This window comes from Sodiomyces alcalophilus (assembly GCF_042370955.1).
Source record: "Sodiomyces alcalophilus JCM 7366 unplaced genomic scaffold ACRALscaffold_5, whole genome shotgun sequence".
Classification (NCBI taxonomy): domain Eukaryota; kingdom Fungi; phylum Ascomycota; class Sordariomycetes; order Glomerellales; family Plectosphaerellaceae; genus Sodiomyces; species Sodiomyces alcalophilus.
Genome location: NW_027263536.1, coordinates 5,002,027 through 5,021,994, shown reverse-complemented (window position 1 = coordinate 5,021,994; position 19,968 = coordinate 5,002,027). Strand labels below are relative to the sequence as shown.

General features: G+C 39.1%; 1 non-coding gene across 1 annotated transcript; it reads left to right on the top strand.

The window, feature by feature from the left end:
- Positions 1-3,743: 3,743 nt before the first annotated feature.
- On the top strand, positions 3,744-3,818 carry ACRALDRAFT_t196. The gene has a single exon. It is a non-coding gene; the product is annotated as a tRNA-OTHER (tRNA).
- Positions 3,819-19,968: the final 16,150 nt, after the last annotated feature.

The following is a 19,968-nucleotide window of genomic DNA, read 5'->3' as shown; positions in this document are numbered from 1 at the left end:
GACCGGGAGGTACCTGCGACCTAGAATCGTTCCTTACCTACCTAGACCGTATATATAAGGACTAGACCGAATAGCCTTACGCGGCCTATATATTATATTCCCTTAGATAGCATAAGAAATAAACCTTTGTATAGTTCCTACTAAACTTCGAAAAGTAGATTATATAAGTAGGCGGCGGTAAGTAAGCCCACTTAGCGAAGATTATATTCCTTAAAGGGGCCCTAAGCTAGAAGCTATATAGTGCCATAGTTATTATAAACTTACCCTCTAACTATCTAAGCTAGGCTACTAAAGTCTAGGGTATTGCCTAGAGGCTAAAAGAACTACGCCTAATTAGCCGGAATACTTATATGCCGAATTAAACCCGGAACTAGGAGACCGGTACTAATAGATGCGTTATAATAGGCGGAATTGATGAGGTCCGGCCCGATACGACTATAGACCGACCTCGCAATAACCGAGAGTGCTAGGAATATAGGAAGAAGGGATATATCCGTATAAATTCTAAGTCCTGGGTTAAGAGCTTAAAGGCTAAGGGCGCTCGCGTAGCGAAGGTATAGGCCGAGGATAGCGACGTCGCTATAAGCTCGGATAGCTCGGATAATAAAAAGTCGGAAAAAGAATAGCTTTAGCGCGAAAGCGGGTGTTAAAGCCGATAGCCGCCTTATAGTAGGAGTGGGAGGCGTTTAAACCTAGTTAACGGCGACTTAGCCCTAATATTAATATAAATAAATAAAAGATATATATATACTCTTATAGATACGGGTTATAACTATTACGCTATTATAAATAAACGTTTCGCCTAAAGACTTTAGTTACTATTAGTTAATAAAATAAACGATTACTAAACGGATTCTTAGATATATCCGAGCCGGCTATTAATACCGGGATCGCCGTCTTTAAGCTTAAGATTAGTGGCTATATATAATAAGTATTCGCTTATATAATACTTATATAATAAAAGGATTAGATTAGGACATAATCCTAGGGAAGCTATAGTTAGAATATAACGATATTATATACTATATAAAGAATTATAGGTGATACTATAAAGTCGCCGATATTGACCTACGACTAGTAGGCGAAGAAGAATTAGCTAATATAGAAGCTATCCGTAAAGTATAACTAGTCTCGGGATCCGTGTTTATAGCTATAATATAAAGGAGAAGGAGGGGGTTAAAAGGAAAGAGAGAGACGAGTTTAACACCTTTATCTACGCCGTTAGTATGCAGGATATTAATAAGGCCCTTTGTAAGAAGGAACTAGTAGACCCCTAAGACTATATCCCCGCGAGCATACTATAAGAGTTCGGCGACCTTTTCGCGCCTAATAAGGCTAATAGCCTACCCCCTTACCGACTAGGTATTAACCAGGAAATCACCTTAAAGCGAGGTCCCGATAAACTCGAGCCGAACCTGCTATAAGGGCCCCTTTGTGGTATATTAAGGGAGGAGTTATTAATACTCCGGAAAACACTTAATAAACTAATAAATAAAGGATTTATATAAGCTAGTAGCTTAGCGGCTACTATACCGGTCTTATTCGTGAAGAAGCTAGGGGGCAGACTATACTTCTATTATAATTATAGAGCCTAAAACGCGATTACTTAGTAAGATCGTTACCCCCTCCCTTTAATTACCGAGACCCTATATAACTTAGCTAGTACGAAATAGTTTACGAAGCTTGATATAGTCGTAGCCTTTTATAAGATTCGTATAGCTCCCGGATATAAGAGTACGACGGCCTTTAGGACGCGCTGTCAACTGTTTAAGTAGTTAGTATACCCCTTCGGACTAAGCAGCGTACCCGCTACCTTTTAGTATTATATTAACTAGACGCTATAAGAGTTCCTTAACGACTTCGTTATAATATATATCGATAATATCCTAATCTACTTAAGCGGATTTTATAAAGACTATAAAGCGAAGGTCCGCCTAATACTATATAGACTCGCGGATATAAGCCTAAACTTAAATCCGGCTAAATATAAATTTAGCGTGATAATAATAAAGTACCTAGGATTTATTAGTATTATGCATAAGGGAGTATCTTATAACCCCGAAAGGTTAAAGGCTATCTGCGACTAGGAAGCTCTTACCTCCGTGAAGGGGGTATAAAGCTCTTTAGGGTTCGCGAACTACTATTAAATATTTATCTACGACTTTATACGTATCACGGCGCCCCTTTTAGTATTAAGAAAAAAGGACCGGCTTTTTATGTAAGGAGCCGAAAAAGACGCCGCCTTTAAGGAGCTAAAACGACTCTTTTAGATAGAAACCGTCCTATAATTATAGAACCCAGATCGTAAGACTATATTAAAGACTAACCGCTTTAGTTACGCATTAGGTAGTATTTTATTTTAGGTAAACAAGAAGGATATTAATATATAATCGCGTATTACTTATATAAGCTATCTCCGGTAGAGTATAACTACCCTATTTATACTAAGGAGATATTAGCTATTATAAGTTACGTACTCGCTTAGAAGGCGGAATTAACTAGCTATAAATAATTTATGATATTATTGGACTATAAGGTACTTAAGTACTTTATAACTAAATAGGCCCTTATTAAAAGACAAACTTATTAAAATAATAAGCTAGCTTAGTTGAATTTTATATTAGAGTATTAGCGAGGTCCTAAGAATTTTATAGTAAATGCGTTATTATATCGCGAATAGGATACCCTAAAGGATAATTTAGACGATTAGGAATAAGGACGGGTGATCTAATTAATCCCTGACTCCGCGATCCTTATAACCGCTTGGAAGCCGGCAGTATAAAGGATATCCGTTAAGCGTGTATTCGAAATAAATAAAAACCTTTAATAACTTTAGGATAAGACTATAACGACTAACCCTTAGTATTAAGGGGTTCTTACCGCGATTATTATAAGAGCTCGTGGTTTTAACTTATCTTTTAGAAGCGGATCCATAGCCACTTTATAATAGACTTTATAATAGATCTATTATTTATTAGTGAAGGTAAGGGTTATTACTTATAGGTAATTATAGACTAATTAATAAAGTCCGTAACGCTAAAAGTGATAAAGATGATAAAAGTAAAAGCTTATGCGGAACGGTTCCTAAACTACTATTTCGGATTCTATAACATACGCCTCTTAATAGTTAGCGATAGGGGCTTAAACTAGACTAGTAGGTTCTGGCGATAATTCTCTAAGCGTATAGCGATTAAGTGGCTATTTAGTATATCATACTACCCCTAAACTGATAAAGGATTTAAGAGACTAAACTAAGACATCTATGCTTATCTTCGCGCCTTTATATACTATTCCTAGGATAATTAGGGCTATTTATTACCCGCCGCTTAGTTATCGCTTAATAATAGGAAAAGCTCGATAACCTAGATAAGCCCTTGTTTCTTAGAATACGGGTTTTATATTAACCTGATCTAAATCTATAACCTATCGCCTATATACCCGAAAAAAGCCGCTACCTATAACCCACTAAGTCGCTTATAAGGAGCTATGGAATTCGTATAGGCCGCTATGATATTAAAGTAACTATAAGATAAAGAGACCGCGAATAAGCGGCGACTCCTAGTAGAACGCTTTAAGGTAGAAGACTTAGCCTAGCTATTTATAGTAAATTACTCTACGCTTAGGCCCTTAAAGAAACTAAGCAGGCTATATTAGAAGTATAGAGTAATGAAAATAATTAACCCCTATATTATTAAATTAGACGTCCCTTTTAGTATATATCCCCGTTTCTATATTAATTTTCTGCCTCTATAGTATAGTGGTGGTATACCTGGTATATAGTCGAGGTGACTGGGTCGGTTCGAATCCGGCTAGAGGCGTATATAAAAGAGGAACCCCTTTTCCTTTTTTACGCTACTCGGGCCCTGTTCTAGGGGGCCCTTATCTGCCTTAGTATATACGATAAGGGTTTAATAGGGGGCCTGTTAGACCCACCTTCCGCCCGGCCTTGCTAATCGATAATAGGTGCTATAGGGGAGTTAGTCGCCTTACTGTGGAAATAAGAAGATGGTATCTCGCTATCCCTAAGCGCGTAAGTAAAATACGCGGCGTCTCTTCTATAATACGGAGGTAGCCTCTTACGCTATTACGTAAGCGTTCTGCGTAGGCATATAGCCTATATTAGCTCTACCTATAGCTATAGAGCAGAGAAGCTTAGGAGTTTTAAACCCTAGGAAGCGTATATATAAGTCGCCTATAGTGGGCCCGCAGGGGTTAGCCCTAGGGCACACAGGAAGGCGCAAAAAACAAACAGAGACAACTATACGCGCGCCATTAATCGAGCACGTAGTCGGCTTTAAAGCTGCTACGAGTAAAATCGTTATAGGCTTCCTAGAATAAAAGCCGCGAGCTTCGGATATATATCGAGTTACTACAGGGGCCGTTAAGGTCCCGACGCGGCACTAATCCTAAAGAGGAGAGTATAGGGGTTTTTATCTAAGTCTTATACTACTTCCCTAAGTCTGACACTACGGCTTTCCCCTTTATAGGCACTAGAGAAGGACCGTCTAGTCAGAATTCTGACTCCTAGCTACTTAGGTAGGATAAAGGATAGCGGAGTAAGAAATAATAAATAAATAAATAAATAAATAAATATTAATATTCTAAAGCGAGCTAGCTATAACCCCCTCCCTAGGTAAGTTATAACCGACCCTTAGCCTAAACCGATTAGGGACGCCCTTTATAGCGATAAGGAATAGGAGGTACATAATATCCTATATATATAGAATAAATAGCCAGGTTATAGCGTATAACGCGAGGTGCTAGTATACTAAACGGGATATACGGAACCTATATAGGAACTACTAAACGCCGTATAGAATACTAAAGCGTTAAACTATTTTAAAGTAAAATACAGCCTAGCTAATAAGAGTAACGGCCCTTTATACGAATATACTATAGAGAACGTATGAGAATAAAGGGAACTTAATATAAGGGCGGTATAACTTATAGTTATAAGTTAATTAAAGGGGGGGAATTTATTAGCCCCTTGACCAGTTTCTAAGGATATAAATAACCTTTATAAAGGATTTTAATTAGTAGTATTACTACCTAAGCCCTCCTTATTATTATTATTATTATTATTAGTAACGGGACCGCTACCTCCTTAAAAAGCGGCGAGGATACCCTTTAGGAGGCGTATCGTCGCGGCGCCCTGCTTACAAACCTCTTAGCGGAGAGCCTTTACCTTATAGCGGAGACCCTTGTTATTACTAATAGAGATAGGGGCGGGGTCGGTATTAGCGGGGGTGGTGGTAATAGCGGGGGCGGGAGCTATAGTAGGGGCGGGGGCGGCGGTAGGGGTTACCTTAGATAAAGAGTTATAGTAATTATTATAAGTTAACTTAAAGGCCTCGCGGAGCTAGACTAGAGTTAGCGGTAACCCGGAAAAAGACTTAGAAGTACTTATATTATCGTTATTAGGATTATCGTGTATAGTATAACCCGTGTTAGTTATAGGCTTAACGAATTTAATCCCGGCGGCGGGGAGCTAGGAAGGTTAGTTATAGTATCTTAGCCTACGAATTATATTAAACTTACGGGGCGGTATATATGAGATCCTATAGCGTATTTATAGTATTTAGGCTTATTATAGGCTATGCCGGGCCTAGATTAATTATAGTATATCTAGTTAAATTTCTCTTCAATGCTAGCAATATAATTAGCGTAGAGGCGGTAAAAAGCCTTAAGTAGGCGGCGAGGGGAATAGACTAGACCGCGCTATCGTTTATAAGGCGATATAGCTTACCGGAGAATTAATAAAATCCTTATAGCGAAATACTAGGCTTTATTATATAGCCCGTTTTTAGCCGGGCGCTTACCGGTATTCACTATATAAGTAAGGGCTTTTTTAGTTATACTCTTAACTAACTAACTTTATTCCTTATTACCGGAGGCGGGGGGGGGGGGGGGGGGCGCGATATTACTAGAGACGGGGGCTTTAGTGGCGCTACCCTTATAGGCGTTACGGGTATTACGGCGGGGAGCGGCTATCTATACGCACGCTATTAGCTACGATTTAACTAAATTAACGCGGGGGCTTATCGGGAGACTTATAATAGTTAATAGAATAAACGAAATAATATAAATTATAAAATTAACTAAAAGCTATAAGGATAAGACGATTATGCTGCGAGTTAGTAAGGGGCGATAAGGTTCTTAGTATAAAACTAGTAACGGAGCTTATTACTAAAACGATATTATAGGCTTATAAGAAAAAGAACTAACTATAAACGGAAAACCGGGCGAAACTACGCTTATACTATAATATCGAACTACGGTATATAATAAAAGCCTATAAAGCTATTTATTATAATAGTCTATAAATGAAGAAAAAGGAGTAACTAAGCGTTATTTAATATAATAGGTAGGTGCTTAGCGTAGCGCGGAGCGCTAACGACTTATAAGTAAAGTCGCCGTGAGCGCTACGCGACCCGAACCTGCCTAATATAAGGGAGGATACACGCCTACCTCGCGATGCGTTTAGATAAAAAGGAATCGGCCCTTAGTTATTATGGCCCTGGGAGGGGGAGGAGGGGGGTAATATCACGGGTTAACCCCCGAATTCTTAGTTTCGGTATAAGGCCGGAATCGCTAACTAGCGCGCAGGCCCGATACTCGGACCGCGCGCTGCCCTTACCGCGGGTTCGTATAAACCTAGTAAATCCTGCACTCCTTCGTAGACCTTTTCCTGCTTCTCTTTAATTCTAGCTAATATAATTATTAGGCCTTACTTAGTGCGATTAACTTATAACTAGCCGCTTATAGACCTTTATAGAAACCGATTACTCGGGATTCGCGTTAAGGGACGCTTTAACTTAAGAGGACGAATAAGGACGCTGTTATATAGTCGCCTATTACTCGTAGTAACTTATAAGAGCCGAGTATAACTACCCGATTTATAATAAGGAGATATTAGCGATTATAAGCTATATAATATACTAAAAAGCCGAGCTCCTAAGTTATAATCGCTTCACGATTCTATCTAACTATAAGGCACAAAAGTATATTATAATAAAAAAGATACTTAATAAAACATAAAGTCGATAGGCTAGCGAGCTAGTTTAATTCGACTTTATACTAGACTACTATAAGGGTGCTAATAACTATACTTTTAATAAATTAGGCTATAAGTAGTAGGCTATACGCACGGAAGAGAGGAAAATAAAGCAAAAGCTGTTGAATTCGTAGATCCTTAGGGTTACTGCTTATTGCATGAGCGTGTGTTTGTATTAATTGTGTAAAGAGCTGACTTCTGGGATTTCTTCCTGGATCCGGGGCTGGCAAAAGACCCTGAAAAATTGGGTGGCGACTGTTACGTAAACAGCCTATGCGACGGTTATCACGCTACGTTATTAGCTTAAGTAATAACTAAGATATCGTATTTACGATACCTAGTGTATTTATATAATATATATCGTAAGCCAAGTATATATACACGTATAATACGTATAGTATTATAGTATGGGTTAAGCTGGTTATAAAGTAGACGTCTAGTTATAAAGCTATAACTATATACTGTGTATTTTAACTTGGATATTATACTTATAATTATTATACTGATTACTCATTATATATATAATATTGACAGACAGTTTTATTAATAACCCGGGGCGGTTTATAGTAGGCGGAGGTGTAACTTCTATCCTTATATTTAGTATTACTATAGAGTACCAGATAGTAGAAATATTTAGTAGACGTAATAGAGTCGCTCGAGTGCCGGTACGGATAAAAGATAGTAGGGCCCTCGCCGTCCAGAATAATATTACGGAACCTATAATAGCACTGGTAACGGGGATTGTCTCGGATGCTACCCCTCTTAGCGACCTTTATTACCGGGTAACGGCCAGGGGAGATACTATTATTTCTCCGACTATACTGTTTAGATTTTCCGACTATAGTTCTGATATACGGCTACTCTTTTTCTATTTCGGAATGCCAGGCATAGCTACGGCCGTAAACTACACTAACGCCTATAACTCCTTGGATTAATTTGATTGTTTGAATTAATTAAATCGTTTAAATTAATTTGATCGATTAGATTAATTAAAGGCAGTAACTGAAATAATTAATTACTCGATTAAGACCAGCGATTCCATTTCATATCCATTTACTATTAATTAGGGTCTCTTTAAGGAATCTAGTTCCCTATCTCTCCTGCCACTACCCCTATTATTATTGTTATTATTATTACTGTAATTAACAGATGAGCTTATCTCTTCGATTAAAGCAGGTCGTGGGAGAAATACCTCTATGACCTTTTCCACAACCTCTTCCACACCCAGGCTCACGGCCACGGATATCGCCTATGGATATCGCCTTATTATTATTATTATTCTTAGGCAAGGAAAATGGGTAGTAGAAGTTTAATCGCGTTATTAATTAAAGTTAATTAACGATAATCTTAATAACAACCTAATGGGTTGAATAACCGATCGTAACTTTATCTATAGTCTAGGATATAAAACTTAATTATCTAGAAAGTAGACCTACTAGACCTACACTATAGTTGGAATATCTAAGTGTTATCGTCGGAATATCCTGACTTATTATCTAACGGAATAGTATTACTATTACTCTTATCGCCTACGGACTAATATCAGTGATGTTTTTATTACCGAAGATATTATTACCCTAGGAGCTTTTACCTCTATTAGTGATAAAGTTATTATTATGTGTGTATATATGTGTTTCTATTTAACGCCTTGGTGGTAGCCAGTAAAGACTAGTGCCCCGTCCCGCTATCGGGATATCGGGTAGTAAGATATCTATATATCTATGCCTAGGTCGTATAGTGCTAATCGCTTAACTCTATGCCTCCTAAACCATAATAACTAATAATATCTATACTATGTTATCAAAGAGAGTATATAAGATAAAAGAAAGTCCCTGTGTCTCGCTGTGTACCCTCGGGAGTCTACGTGCTTATAGTTATCCTACTATCTATTATTCCACCTTCTAGCTAGTATTCCTTCTATTCGAAGGGACCAGACAGATCCTATTAAGGAAGCCCCTTATATCCGCTAATACGGCGAAGGCCGCGCTATTTATTAGGATCTTTATAAGAGTCTCCTAGGGGTTAAAGCGGCGAGTTTTCCTCCCGTCTTCGTAGTGCCAGAGTTTGTTTAGCTACCTACGGGAGTTTCTGACTTTACGGTAATAGGCGAAGTGCTCCCGGGTCTTTATATAGCCGTAGCCGTAGAGGGCTATATAGCTATCGTGATAAAACCTTTAGTAGTATTCTTTAAAGTCCCCGTGTCTTATCCTTACTTAGAGAAACCGTATTAGGGTTTTTTAGGGGAGGGTTAGTTTTTTCGATTCTTTTTAACTAAACCCTAGCTTCTTTTATATCGCCGCTTTATATTATTAGGGCCGGGACTTAGTATACTATTTCTAAAGCCTGATCTTATAGCGGCCTATAATAATAGCTTTTACCCTAGCCTAGGTCGGCCTTTTATTTTCTAGTAGGATCCCCTAGGTGTCTTTACTCGAGGAGAGCTTATTTACCTGTTTATTACCCGGAATTCCTATATACCCCGGTAACTATTATAGGTGGGTCGGGTGAATCGTTATTAGGCGTTATTATCGTAGGAACTATTAATATTATACTTATAATAATATACTTATAATAAGTAATAAATATAATAATAATAAGTATAATATCTAAGTTAACATAAATAGTATATAGTTATAGCTATATAACTTATTAGGCATTTATGCCTAAATGCCCCGATAGCCTGTTAGGTATATTCGCAGAGCCACGTCACACACTGCTCCGAATACGGCGGTACTTCTATTGGATGTATCGTAGTGTTTTTTCCCCTCTTTTGGGTATATATTTGACATCGTAGACTGGTACTCTTTTATAGTCTGCAATGAACATAAGTCATACTTTATACGATATTAGTGTCCTAACAGTTATAAGCCCGGCGCTCTGGTGATACGCCCCTATTCCAGTCGATCTAATAGTTATAGGCGTTATGGCCTCTCCCTCTTCTACCTCTTTTTTTTAAAGCCCTCTTTTTAAAGCTCTTAATCGTTACGATAGAGCCTCTATTAAAGCCCCTGCTCTGTTACGGATAGAGTCGTCCACCAGCCCGTCCGCCTGCCTATTATCACTAACCCCTTTAACCGCCTCTATCTATTCCTCCTTCTTTTTCCTTCTCCTTCTCGTCCACGCCGTCACGATAACTTCGGTTATACTAACCTCCTCTAAGGACTGGCACTAATAGTATCTGCGTGTAATAGAAGTCGCTCTTTCTAACGAGGTTACGAAGCTCGTGGATCCGGATCTCAACGATACGAAACGCCTATAACGCCTTTAAAAGGTTAGCCCTTCTACTATAAGCAAAGACGACGAAAATTAGGATTAAAGATATAAGTTATGGCTCTTCGCCTATAACTAATATAAGTAGGAAAAAGCCGCGATTAAGGCGGTGCTAGATTATATCGCTACCACCGTGGACCGGAGCCTCGTGGAGTCCTTCGCCGGTAAAGACGACCTAAAGGAAATCCTGCGAATCCTAAAGGCACGCCTTAAGCCTACTAACGCCGCCTAAATGTTACTTATTAAGCGCCGTTAGGACGATTATATATAATCTATTAAGAAGATGCCTTACTAACGCTAGCTTAACGACTTCCGTAAGTTATATAAAAAGGTAAAGACGTATTAGGTTCGCGTAATCGATTCGAAGATAAACTAGCTTAACGGACTTTTTAACGCGATCGGATCGATTTCCCTAGAATAGTCGAAAGCCCGGTTTTCTATAATATTAACGGAAGAAGACGAGGCTAAATTACCGGATATAGAGACTATGGTTAACGAATATACTACCTGGTTACGTTATAGGCACCCTTTACGTTTAGATCGGAAGCCGGAATTGTCGTCGTTCTATATAGCCACGTTCCTAGGAAAGGATAAAGAAGGTTAGTAATAGGATCGTTAATCGGAACGCTAAAAGGATTATTAATAGGGTGCTAAAAGCGAATTTATTTACGATTACCGTATAGCCCGGAAGACCCGCACCTACTATAAGCTAATTTAGACCTGCCCGAACGTTAACCCGGCCCGAAAAAGGAAGACATTTAAACTATCTAAGGAGACGGAAACACGCTATAACCGGATTATAGCTAGTTAGGATAAAGATCTCCGAAAGAGGCTCTAGAGTAACCTTAAAAAGGACGCCGAAAGTAAGGGAAATAAGGGTTAATAGAAGTCACCCTCGAAAGACCCTTCCAAGGATTCATCTAATTTCGTAGCCACCGGGGGCGCCGGTTCTTCGGACTCGGATTCGGATAATAGAACCGGATCGTACGGCATATACAGCTTTTTATTAATAACAGCTAGAGCCTTTAAAAACAAGCTATTAGTTAATTCTGGCACTATAAGGCATATCACTAATAAGCGCCACCTTCTAGAAAGCTACCGGCCCGCCGAAAAGCTTATAACGTTCGATACTAGTAGAGGAGAGTCGGATCCGGTTACCGGATTCGGGATTATAAGGCTAAAAGTTAAAGATCGGGATCGTTAGCCTTATACGCTGATTTTAAAGGATATAGCGTATATTAAGGGATATCTTATAACCCTTATATCAGCCCTCCGATTACTTCTAATATGATCGCTTATTACCGGTAGATAGGCGTTAGAAATTAAGGAAAAAGGTAGGATCGTTACCCTACCTTTAAAGAACGTGGGAGGTTAGTTTACCCTCTAACTAACGGCTTAATAGCAGAGCTTTTTTAATAGCTCGAGAGCCCCGATTATAAGCGTCGCCGACGCTTATTTATAGCACGAACGGCTAGGCCACGTAAGCGCCGAAGCCCTTAAATATATCACGACCGCCTATATAGGCGGCACCGTCTCTAGAGGGGACGATTTTCCCCTCGCAATAGAGTACGAGAGCTGCTCCGGTAGTAAGGCCCGGAGGCTAGTATTATAATAATCGCCTAACCACCGGCCCACACGCCCTTAGCAGCGTGTAGATATCGATATCTTCTCTAATAACGAGTCCTTTAATAGCTTTACTAAGCTAATACTATACCACTACCCCTGCACCCACTTTATCGTGGGGGACTTCCTAAAGGACCTTAAGTCAGCCTTTCTATCGGTAACATCCTTTAAGCTACGAATAGCACGGTAGTATCACTATCCTATTATAATAATACGCCTAGATAATAAACGAGCCCTTTAGAGTAACCTTAATAACTGGGCGTATACTAGAGGGATCCTGATTAAGAGGTCGTCACCTAATACGGCTATATAGAACGCCGGAGCGGAACGCCACGGGGCTATTATATACGCTATAGCCCGGGCCCAAGCTGTCGCCTCCGGCTTCTAGTAGGATATATAGCCGGAGATTGTCGCCGCCGCGATATACCTATATAACCTGATTCTATGCCGTGACCTCGGGTAGAAGTCGCCGAAGGGTTATATAGATAAATGGGTTAATAAGATAGGTATTAAACGTATCACTAGCACCCCTCTAATCGGTTACCTAAAGAGGTATGGTTACCGTGCCTATCTATTAACTACTAACTATTAGAGTGGCCACCGGAAGAACGAGAAGCTCGCGGAGAGGGCTTATATGGGGTATTTAATCGGCTATAAGAGCAAAAATATTTGTCGAATTTAGGTGCTAAAGCTCGGAAGGGTCCTGCGTATAAGAGATATTAGCTTTAACGAGAAGATCCTGTATAAAGATCGTGACGTGGACCTACCTATGGCGATAGAGCTTTTTAAAGAGCTTAATCTGCCTAACGATACCGAAAAGGATGCCCTGGAAACGGTTAGCGTGATGCCGATATACGATGAGTTCATAGTGATACAGCAGAATACGACGATAGAGTCGTTCTAAGATATCAGGAGGCCGGAACAGCTTAAAGTAATTAAGAAAGCTGTAGCTGTTAAAGCAGTTAAAGCAGTTAAACAGGTTAAATAAGAAGAGGTTGAAGTAGCAGCTATTAAAGTAATAGAAAATTCGACTCCCTCGCCTAATTCTGGGGGGTGGATAAGTCACTATAGCGATCGTAGCCGCCTAAAACGGCAGCTATAATGGCTACCCGGGTTGCTCCTTCCACTATAGCAGCCACGGCTCAGGGCTCTGCCATAACGCCGGCCATAATTACTGCTATAATTACCTCTAAAACCTCTTCTAAAACCTCTCCTAAAACAAGGCCCTCTTCTTCCTTTTCCCCTCCTATAATAACGCCTCCAGCTTCACGTTATTTAACGCCTACGGCAGCTATTCTACCTACTACTATAACAGCTACTCGCTAGCCGGCTCCTCCGGCCAAGCCTCTAGCTCCTATAACGTTAATAGTAACCGCCGCTACCGCTGCCTCTAACGATAACTCCGATAACGATAATAACTCGGATAAAGATTCCTCCGATTCCGATAACTCTAACGATACTATTACGCCTACCGCCGGCGCCGCCGCCGGCACCACCACGGCTATAGGTTTATTATCCCCTGATTAGTTAGTTCTAGAGGATAAATAACGACTACCGCCATGGCTGCCGTAACGGCAGCCCCGAGCCCTTCTACTACGGCAGCTGCTTAATAGCTACCTCCACCGGCTGCCTCTTTAACGCCGGGTGGCCCTCTAGCGCCGGATACCCGTCTATCCTCGTCCACGGGAGGTGCCCTATTTTTAGCTGCTATGCCGGCAGCCTCCTCTCGGCCATAACGTAACCGCCGGCCACCGTAACGATATGCCGACTCTGCCTTCCTTTATCTTAACCGCTTCGATATACCGAAGAAGCCGCTGCTACGCCGCAATATGCCCGAAGAGCCGTCTAATTGGAGCCAGATAATAAGGTCTCTATACAGGACGTAGTGGGTCATAGCCGCCTCTAAAGAGGTGCAGGCTCTTATTAAGATAGGCACGTTTAAAGCTATTTTGCCGTCGTCTTCCGCCCTTCCGAGCCGCCCTTTAGATCTAATATAGGTATTTAAATACAAGGTTAATCTATCCGGCTACGTCACCAAATTCAAGGCACGCCTCTACGTTCAAGGTGATTAATAGCCTTAAAATCACCTTAACGCCTACGCCTCCACACTAGCCGGAAAGACCTTTAAAACGCTTATAGCTATTACTACCCACTTCGATCTAGAGACCCGCTAACTTAGTAACGTTAACGCGTTTACGAACGCCCGCCTTAACGAAGAGGTCTATATGAGAGACCCGCCGGGATAGAATATCCTATAGGCCGCCTCTACCGTTAACGTTACTAATATGGCCGTATTAGAACCGTTTTTAAGCCTCCTACGCCCTACGAACCGTGGGATTAACCGGCTACTTCGGGCCCTATATAGGCTACGCCGGTCGCCGAAGCTATAGCACTAGGAGCTCTCTTCCATTTTAGGTAAGTATAGGCTTACGCAGTTAAAGGAGGACGATTACGTTTTCCGAAGTGATAAGCTGCTTATATTCTTCTACGTTAATAATATGGTCCTACTATATCGAAAAGAGCACGTTAACGCCGCCGAAGACCTGATTAAGCAGTTACAGGAGCGGTTCTAGATCCGGGATTCAGGTCCTATTAAGTGGTTCCTTAGTATTAGGGTTATAAGGGATCGTAAACGCCAAGGACTATAGTTATCCCTTAATAACTATATTAATAAAAAGATAAAGGCGTTGAATATCGTTACTAACCGGAGGGTCACCACACCGCTTACCTTTCCCGATACGTTAGAACCGAATAGCTCGTAAGCGTTAGAGGACTCTATCCACCTATATCTATAAAAGGTTAGATTAATTAATTACGTAGCCTATTAAACAAGGCCGGATATCACGAAGGCTGCTTCCAGACTAGCCGAATTCGCTTCTAATCTATCTAGTTAGCATCACGAAGCCGCTAATAGGTGCCTTAAGTACCTCGACTTAATAAGGTCCCTCTGCCTATCCTTTAGGCCACGGGATTCCGAAGAAACCCTATCTAAATACGCCGTCTTTTATATAAGCGACGCCGCCTTTAGAGACGATTATAAGACTCAGTATAGCTCCCAGGGATATATAACCATGCTTTTTAGAGGCCTTATCCAGTAGAAGGCGAATAAGTAAATAAGCGTTATCACCTCGAGCACCGAAGCAGAGCTCGTAGCTCTAAGCGCCGCCGCCTAGCAGTATATCGCGACGCTGCGTTTAATAAAGGATCTAACGTTAACCTTTAAGGTTAACCCTATCACTATCTACTGCGATAATAACCAGACCCGTTAGCTATTAAAGAGCCCGCGCCTATAGGTGATGTCGAAATTAAAGCATCTCGATATATAGGCCCTATACATCCGGCAGACCGTTTAACAAGGCGCGATTAAGATTAATTGGATCGCTACTAACGAGATAGTTAGCGATAGGATAACGAAGGCGTTGCCTCTATAAAAGCACGCTATATTTATTAAGATGCTTAGGATAGAAAAGAGCCCTGCCGGCTCGGTTTGAGTCGATTACTATCGCCTTAACGGTGGTTTGGATTAGATTACGATCGCGACGATCGTCAGATTAACTACAATTATATGACAATTATCACCTTGTTTTTAGGGTTAATTAGACCACTGTTTTAGGATTAAAAGGCACGAGGTGTTTAACAAGCCGTTGACCTTTGGATTGATATCTAGGCTTAAAAACCCTAGATTTTTACGTTGTTTTTAAGCTTTAATTCGATCAGAACCGTTAGGATCAATCCTGCGGCTCTGGGGGAGGGTATCAGGCATTTATGCCCAAATGCCCCGATAGCCTGTTAGGTATATTCGCAGAGCCACGTCACACACTGCTGCGAATACGGCGGTACTTCTATTAGATATATCATAGTGTTTTTTCCCCTCTTTTAGGTATATATTTAATATCGTAGACTAGTACTCTTTTATAGTCTGCAATAAACACAAGTCACACTTCGTACGATATTAGTGTCCTGATATAACTAGACGTCTACTTTATAACCAGCTTAACCTATACTATAATACTATACGTATTACACGTATATATATACTTGGCTTATGATATATAATATATAAATACACTAGGTATCGTAAATACGATATCTTGGTTATTACTTAAGCTAATAACGTGGCGTAATAACCGTCGTGTAGGCTGTTAACGTAACAGTTGCCCCCTAATCTTCCAGGGTCTTTTACTAGCCCCGGATCCAGGAAGAAATCCTAGAAGTCAGTTCTTTATATATTCACGTAATAAGAGGTAATCCTACGGATCTACGAATTTAATAGCTTTTTGCTTGATTTTCCTCTTTTCCGCGCGTATAGCCTACTACTCTTAGCCTAATTTATTAAAAAGTTATAAGCCCGGGTTAGTAAAGAAGGAAATCTACTTTTTTCTACCCTATTATTCTACTTGAAATACTAAAAAGACTCCCGCCTTTTTAGGGCACGTAAAAATACTAAAAAGACTCCTACCTGCCTTTTTAGGCTATCCCTTTATCCTCCCCCGGTCGTAGATCCTTGTCTCCAACCGTATAAAATCCCTTTATCTCCCGAAGACAGCTAATCGAATTAAACCGTTCGTACCGCTACCACGGTTCGAAGCTCTTTATTCTTCCTAATACGGTCGCTCAGAGCCGTGCTAAGCAAGCTCTTTGTTCCTGATCGGGAAGAACCACACAATCAGAATAAGACTCTTTGTTATGATCGGATATACTGTTCCTTTGTTTTATAAAGGGCTTTTTGAAAAAGAAGAAAAATAACGAGTATATAGATTCAACGTAGCTGCTTTTATAGTTATTATAGCTCCACGAATAATAGCTATATTAATTAAGCCACTTGACCTACCGCGCTGCCTATAATAATAGGATATCGTAACGTGGTATATAAGCTTTTAGTAAAAAGTCCGCCTATGGAAATCCTGTTATTTGGTTAGTACGAGCATCACTTTTCTGCTGCGAGATCTATAAATAGCTTTACCGTTTAGACCCACATTTGGACCCACTTTTCGAAGCTAGGCTAATCATAATCAGATAATCAGACCTCTGGCTTAGTATTCTTTATTTCTGTCCTTTATCGATAACGTAATAAAGAAAAAGGGATAAAGGAAAGCGAATAAAAACAATAAAAACTAAATCGTTAAATAACTTAGTTAATTCTGACTTAAATAAATAATGAAAAATATCGTTCTGCTACTTAAGAACAGCTTAATAAGGGACTAGCAAAGATATTTTAGTCTGGAAGCTCCAGGGCAGCATAGACTATTAAAACTGGACTATAGGAATACAAGCTTACTTTGCTCGTAAAGCAAAATATATTAAAGACGTTATAAAGCCCCTTCTAGCAAATCCTTCTATAAAACAGAAGGAGTAGTCTCTGAAGGTAGCTAGAGATATACTCTCTGCTCTTTTAGACAGTCCCTTAACCCAGGTTTAAGGAATAACTAAAGCTTCTAAAGTATAGGATAAACTAAAGGATTTATATAAAGCAAAGGGATTCTAGGCCGACTATATCGTCCTAACTTCTTTTTTTAACCTCTCGCCTTCAGAATTCCTTAATCTCGAAGCGTATTTATATAAAATATAAGAGAGACTGCTTACCTTGAATTAAAGAGGTATATCCTTTTCTGATAAGGTGGTCTTTGCCTGGATTCTTAATAGTCTCGATAAGAGATACGAATCTATAGTAGGGTAAATAACTTAAGCTTTCCGTCACGATATTACTAGTTATATACTAGATAAATTAATAGCGGAATTAATAGACGCTTTAAGAAAGGTCGATTACCCGTCGAATACCCTCCTTATATAAGGTTCGAAATCATAGAAGAATAATAGTAAAAAACCCTGGAAAAAAACTAAGGGTTTATTCTATAAGAACTGTAAGAAGCCTGGCCACACGCCGACTAACTACTACTTTCTCTATTCTAAAAAAGCACCTAAGAACTGGGTAATAAAGGATAATTCAGGATTAAGGAAAAATACCTAGAATAGGGTAAATAAGTCTTAGTTAAAGGAAAAGAAAGGAGGAGAGACGAGTCTCTCTCGAAGAGAGAAACGTGTAATAAACCTTATACTAAAGGCCAAGGAATAGCACGCCTTAGATAGGTTTTTAGAAGAGGAGAACGACGAGACTGCTGCGGTTACCATAATTATAAATCAGTAGAATTAACCGCAGGATTAATAGCAGGAAAAGGAAAAAGAATAGGAAGACGATGATTAAGACGACGAGGCCAGCGTTATTTTTGGAGATATCCTCCCTCCTCAGTTTCCTTTTCTAGACCGTCCGAGTCCTTTTATATAGGATTTAATGGATATAGATCAGGTATTTATTATCTCTTCTAAAAATAAAGATATAAATAATACTACCCTTAATATAGATTGGTTAGTGGAAAAGATTTATGAAATATAAGCAGAAAATAGTATTAAATTGGATCTGAATTTCTGTGTAGATAGCGGGGCTACGGCGTATGTTATTATAAATAAAAGACTCTTTTTTTATTTATAATACTAAAGAAAGAACTGTCTGTCGGGGTTAGGTAAAGGAAATAAAGATATAAGGTGAAGGAGACTGCGTTATAAAATTCAGGGATACTAGAAAGCTTTTGCTTTTAAAAGAGTGCCTTTATATACCGGAAATAGGCACGAATATTATTAGTCTCTCTTGTCTTAATAGTGAAGCTCGCAGTCTTACTGGAAATAAAAAGCTCTTATTATTTAATAATAAAGAGCCCCTTTTTCTTTATATAACGGCTCTGCTATATAACGGGCTGTACTGGGATGCAGAACGGGCACTGTCGTACGGGGGGGTTTAAGTCTTAGAAAATAAATATAATAAATACTAGAAAAGACATAAAGAAACTGTTATAAAGAGGTATTTTACCTAAAGAATAGTCTAAAGACTTAACTAGAATAAAGAGGTTTTAAAGGTTTAAAGAACAGGTTTTAAAGAAGCTAAATAAACAAAGAAATATAATAAGGGTGTTAGTTAAACCTTAATAAAGAAATAATATAATAAAGAAACCTTAACCTCTTTAACCTCTTTAACCTTAAGAAGAGCTTTATAAATAAAGAGACCGTAATAACCGTCGAAGAACTACTTCTATAACTAAAAACATAACGCTATAGTATAACAGGATAGGTTATATTAACCCTGTTGCCTTAAAAAGTCTCTATACTAATACTCTTTAAAAAGACTATAATATAACTAACGAAGAGTTAACTAAAATACAGAGCTATGATGCCTGTAAGAGAAGTGAGTCTATTATACTTACGAATAAAGATTTAGTTAATAAATACAAAGACTTCTCCTATTTAGAAAAGGCTTTTATAGACCTTTATGGGCCGATCGAACCTCTTTCTTATAATAAAAAGTGTTGGATTTTGTTTATACTAGACCGTTCCACCCGGTTTCTATGGGCATAACTGCTCTTAGATAAGTCTGAAACGATGGTAGTAACAGCTATAAAAGAGTGGAAAGCTTAGGCGGAAAATAATAATAATAATTATAATAAATATCACTTCTTTATTAAAGAAGTAGATACTGACGGTGGAAAAGAATTTAATAACGCCTCTTTTTAACGCCTCTTTATAGGTGTAAAGTATAATATAAAGCCACCGTACACTTATGAAACTTAAGGCTCTGTTGAAAGAGTTATAAGGACTATAATAGAAAAGGTTCGAGCTCTTCTTTTCCACTTAGGGCTGCCTCGATACCTTTAGGGTGAAGCTGTTCTCTTAGCTGTTTATATATATAACAGATCACCTAATTCAGCTCTTAATTATAAGAGTCCCTATAAGCTTTTATAAGGTTAATAACCTAATATTAATAATATACAGGTTTGAGGTTCTATTGTTTATTATAAAAATAATGACCCGAATATGAAGAAACTAGATATAAGGGCACTTCGAGGTGCTTTAATAGGTTTTAATGACTATAACTATAAAGTCTATAACCCAGTAACTAGAAAGACTGGTTGCTTTTGAGACGTTTATGTCTTAGAAAGTCAGTTTCTATACTCTTCTTTAGATAATTATAAAAA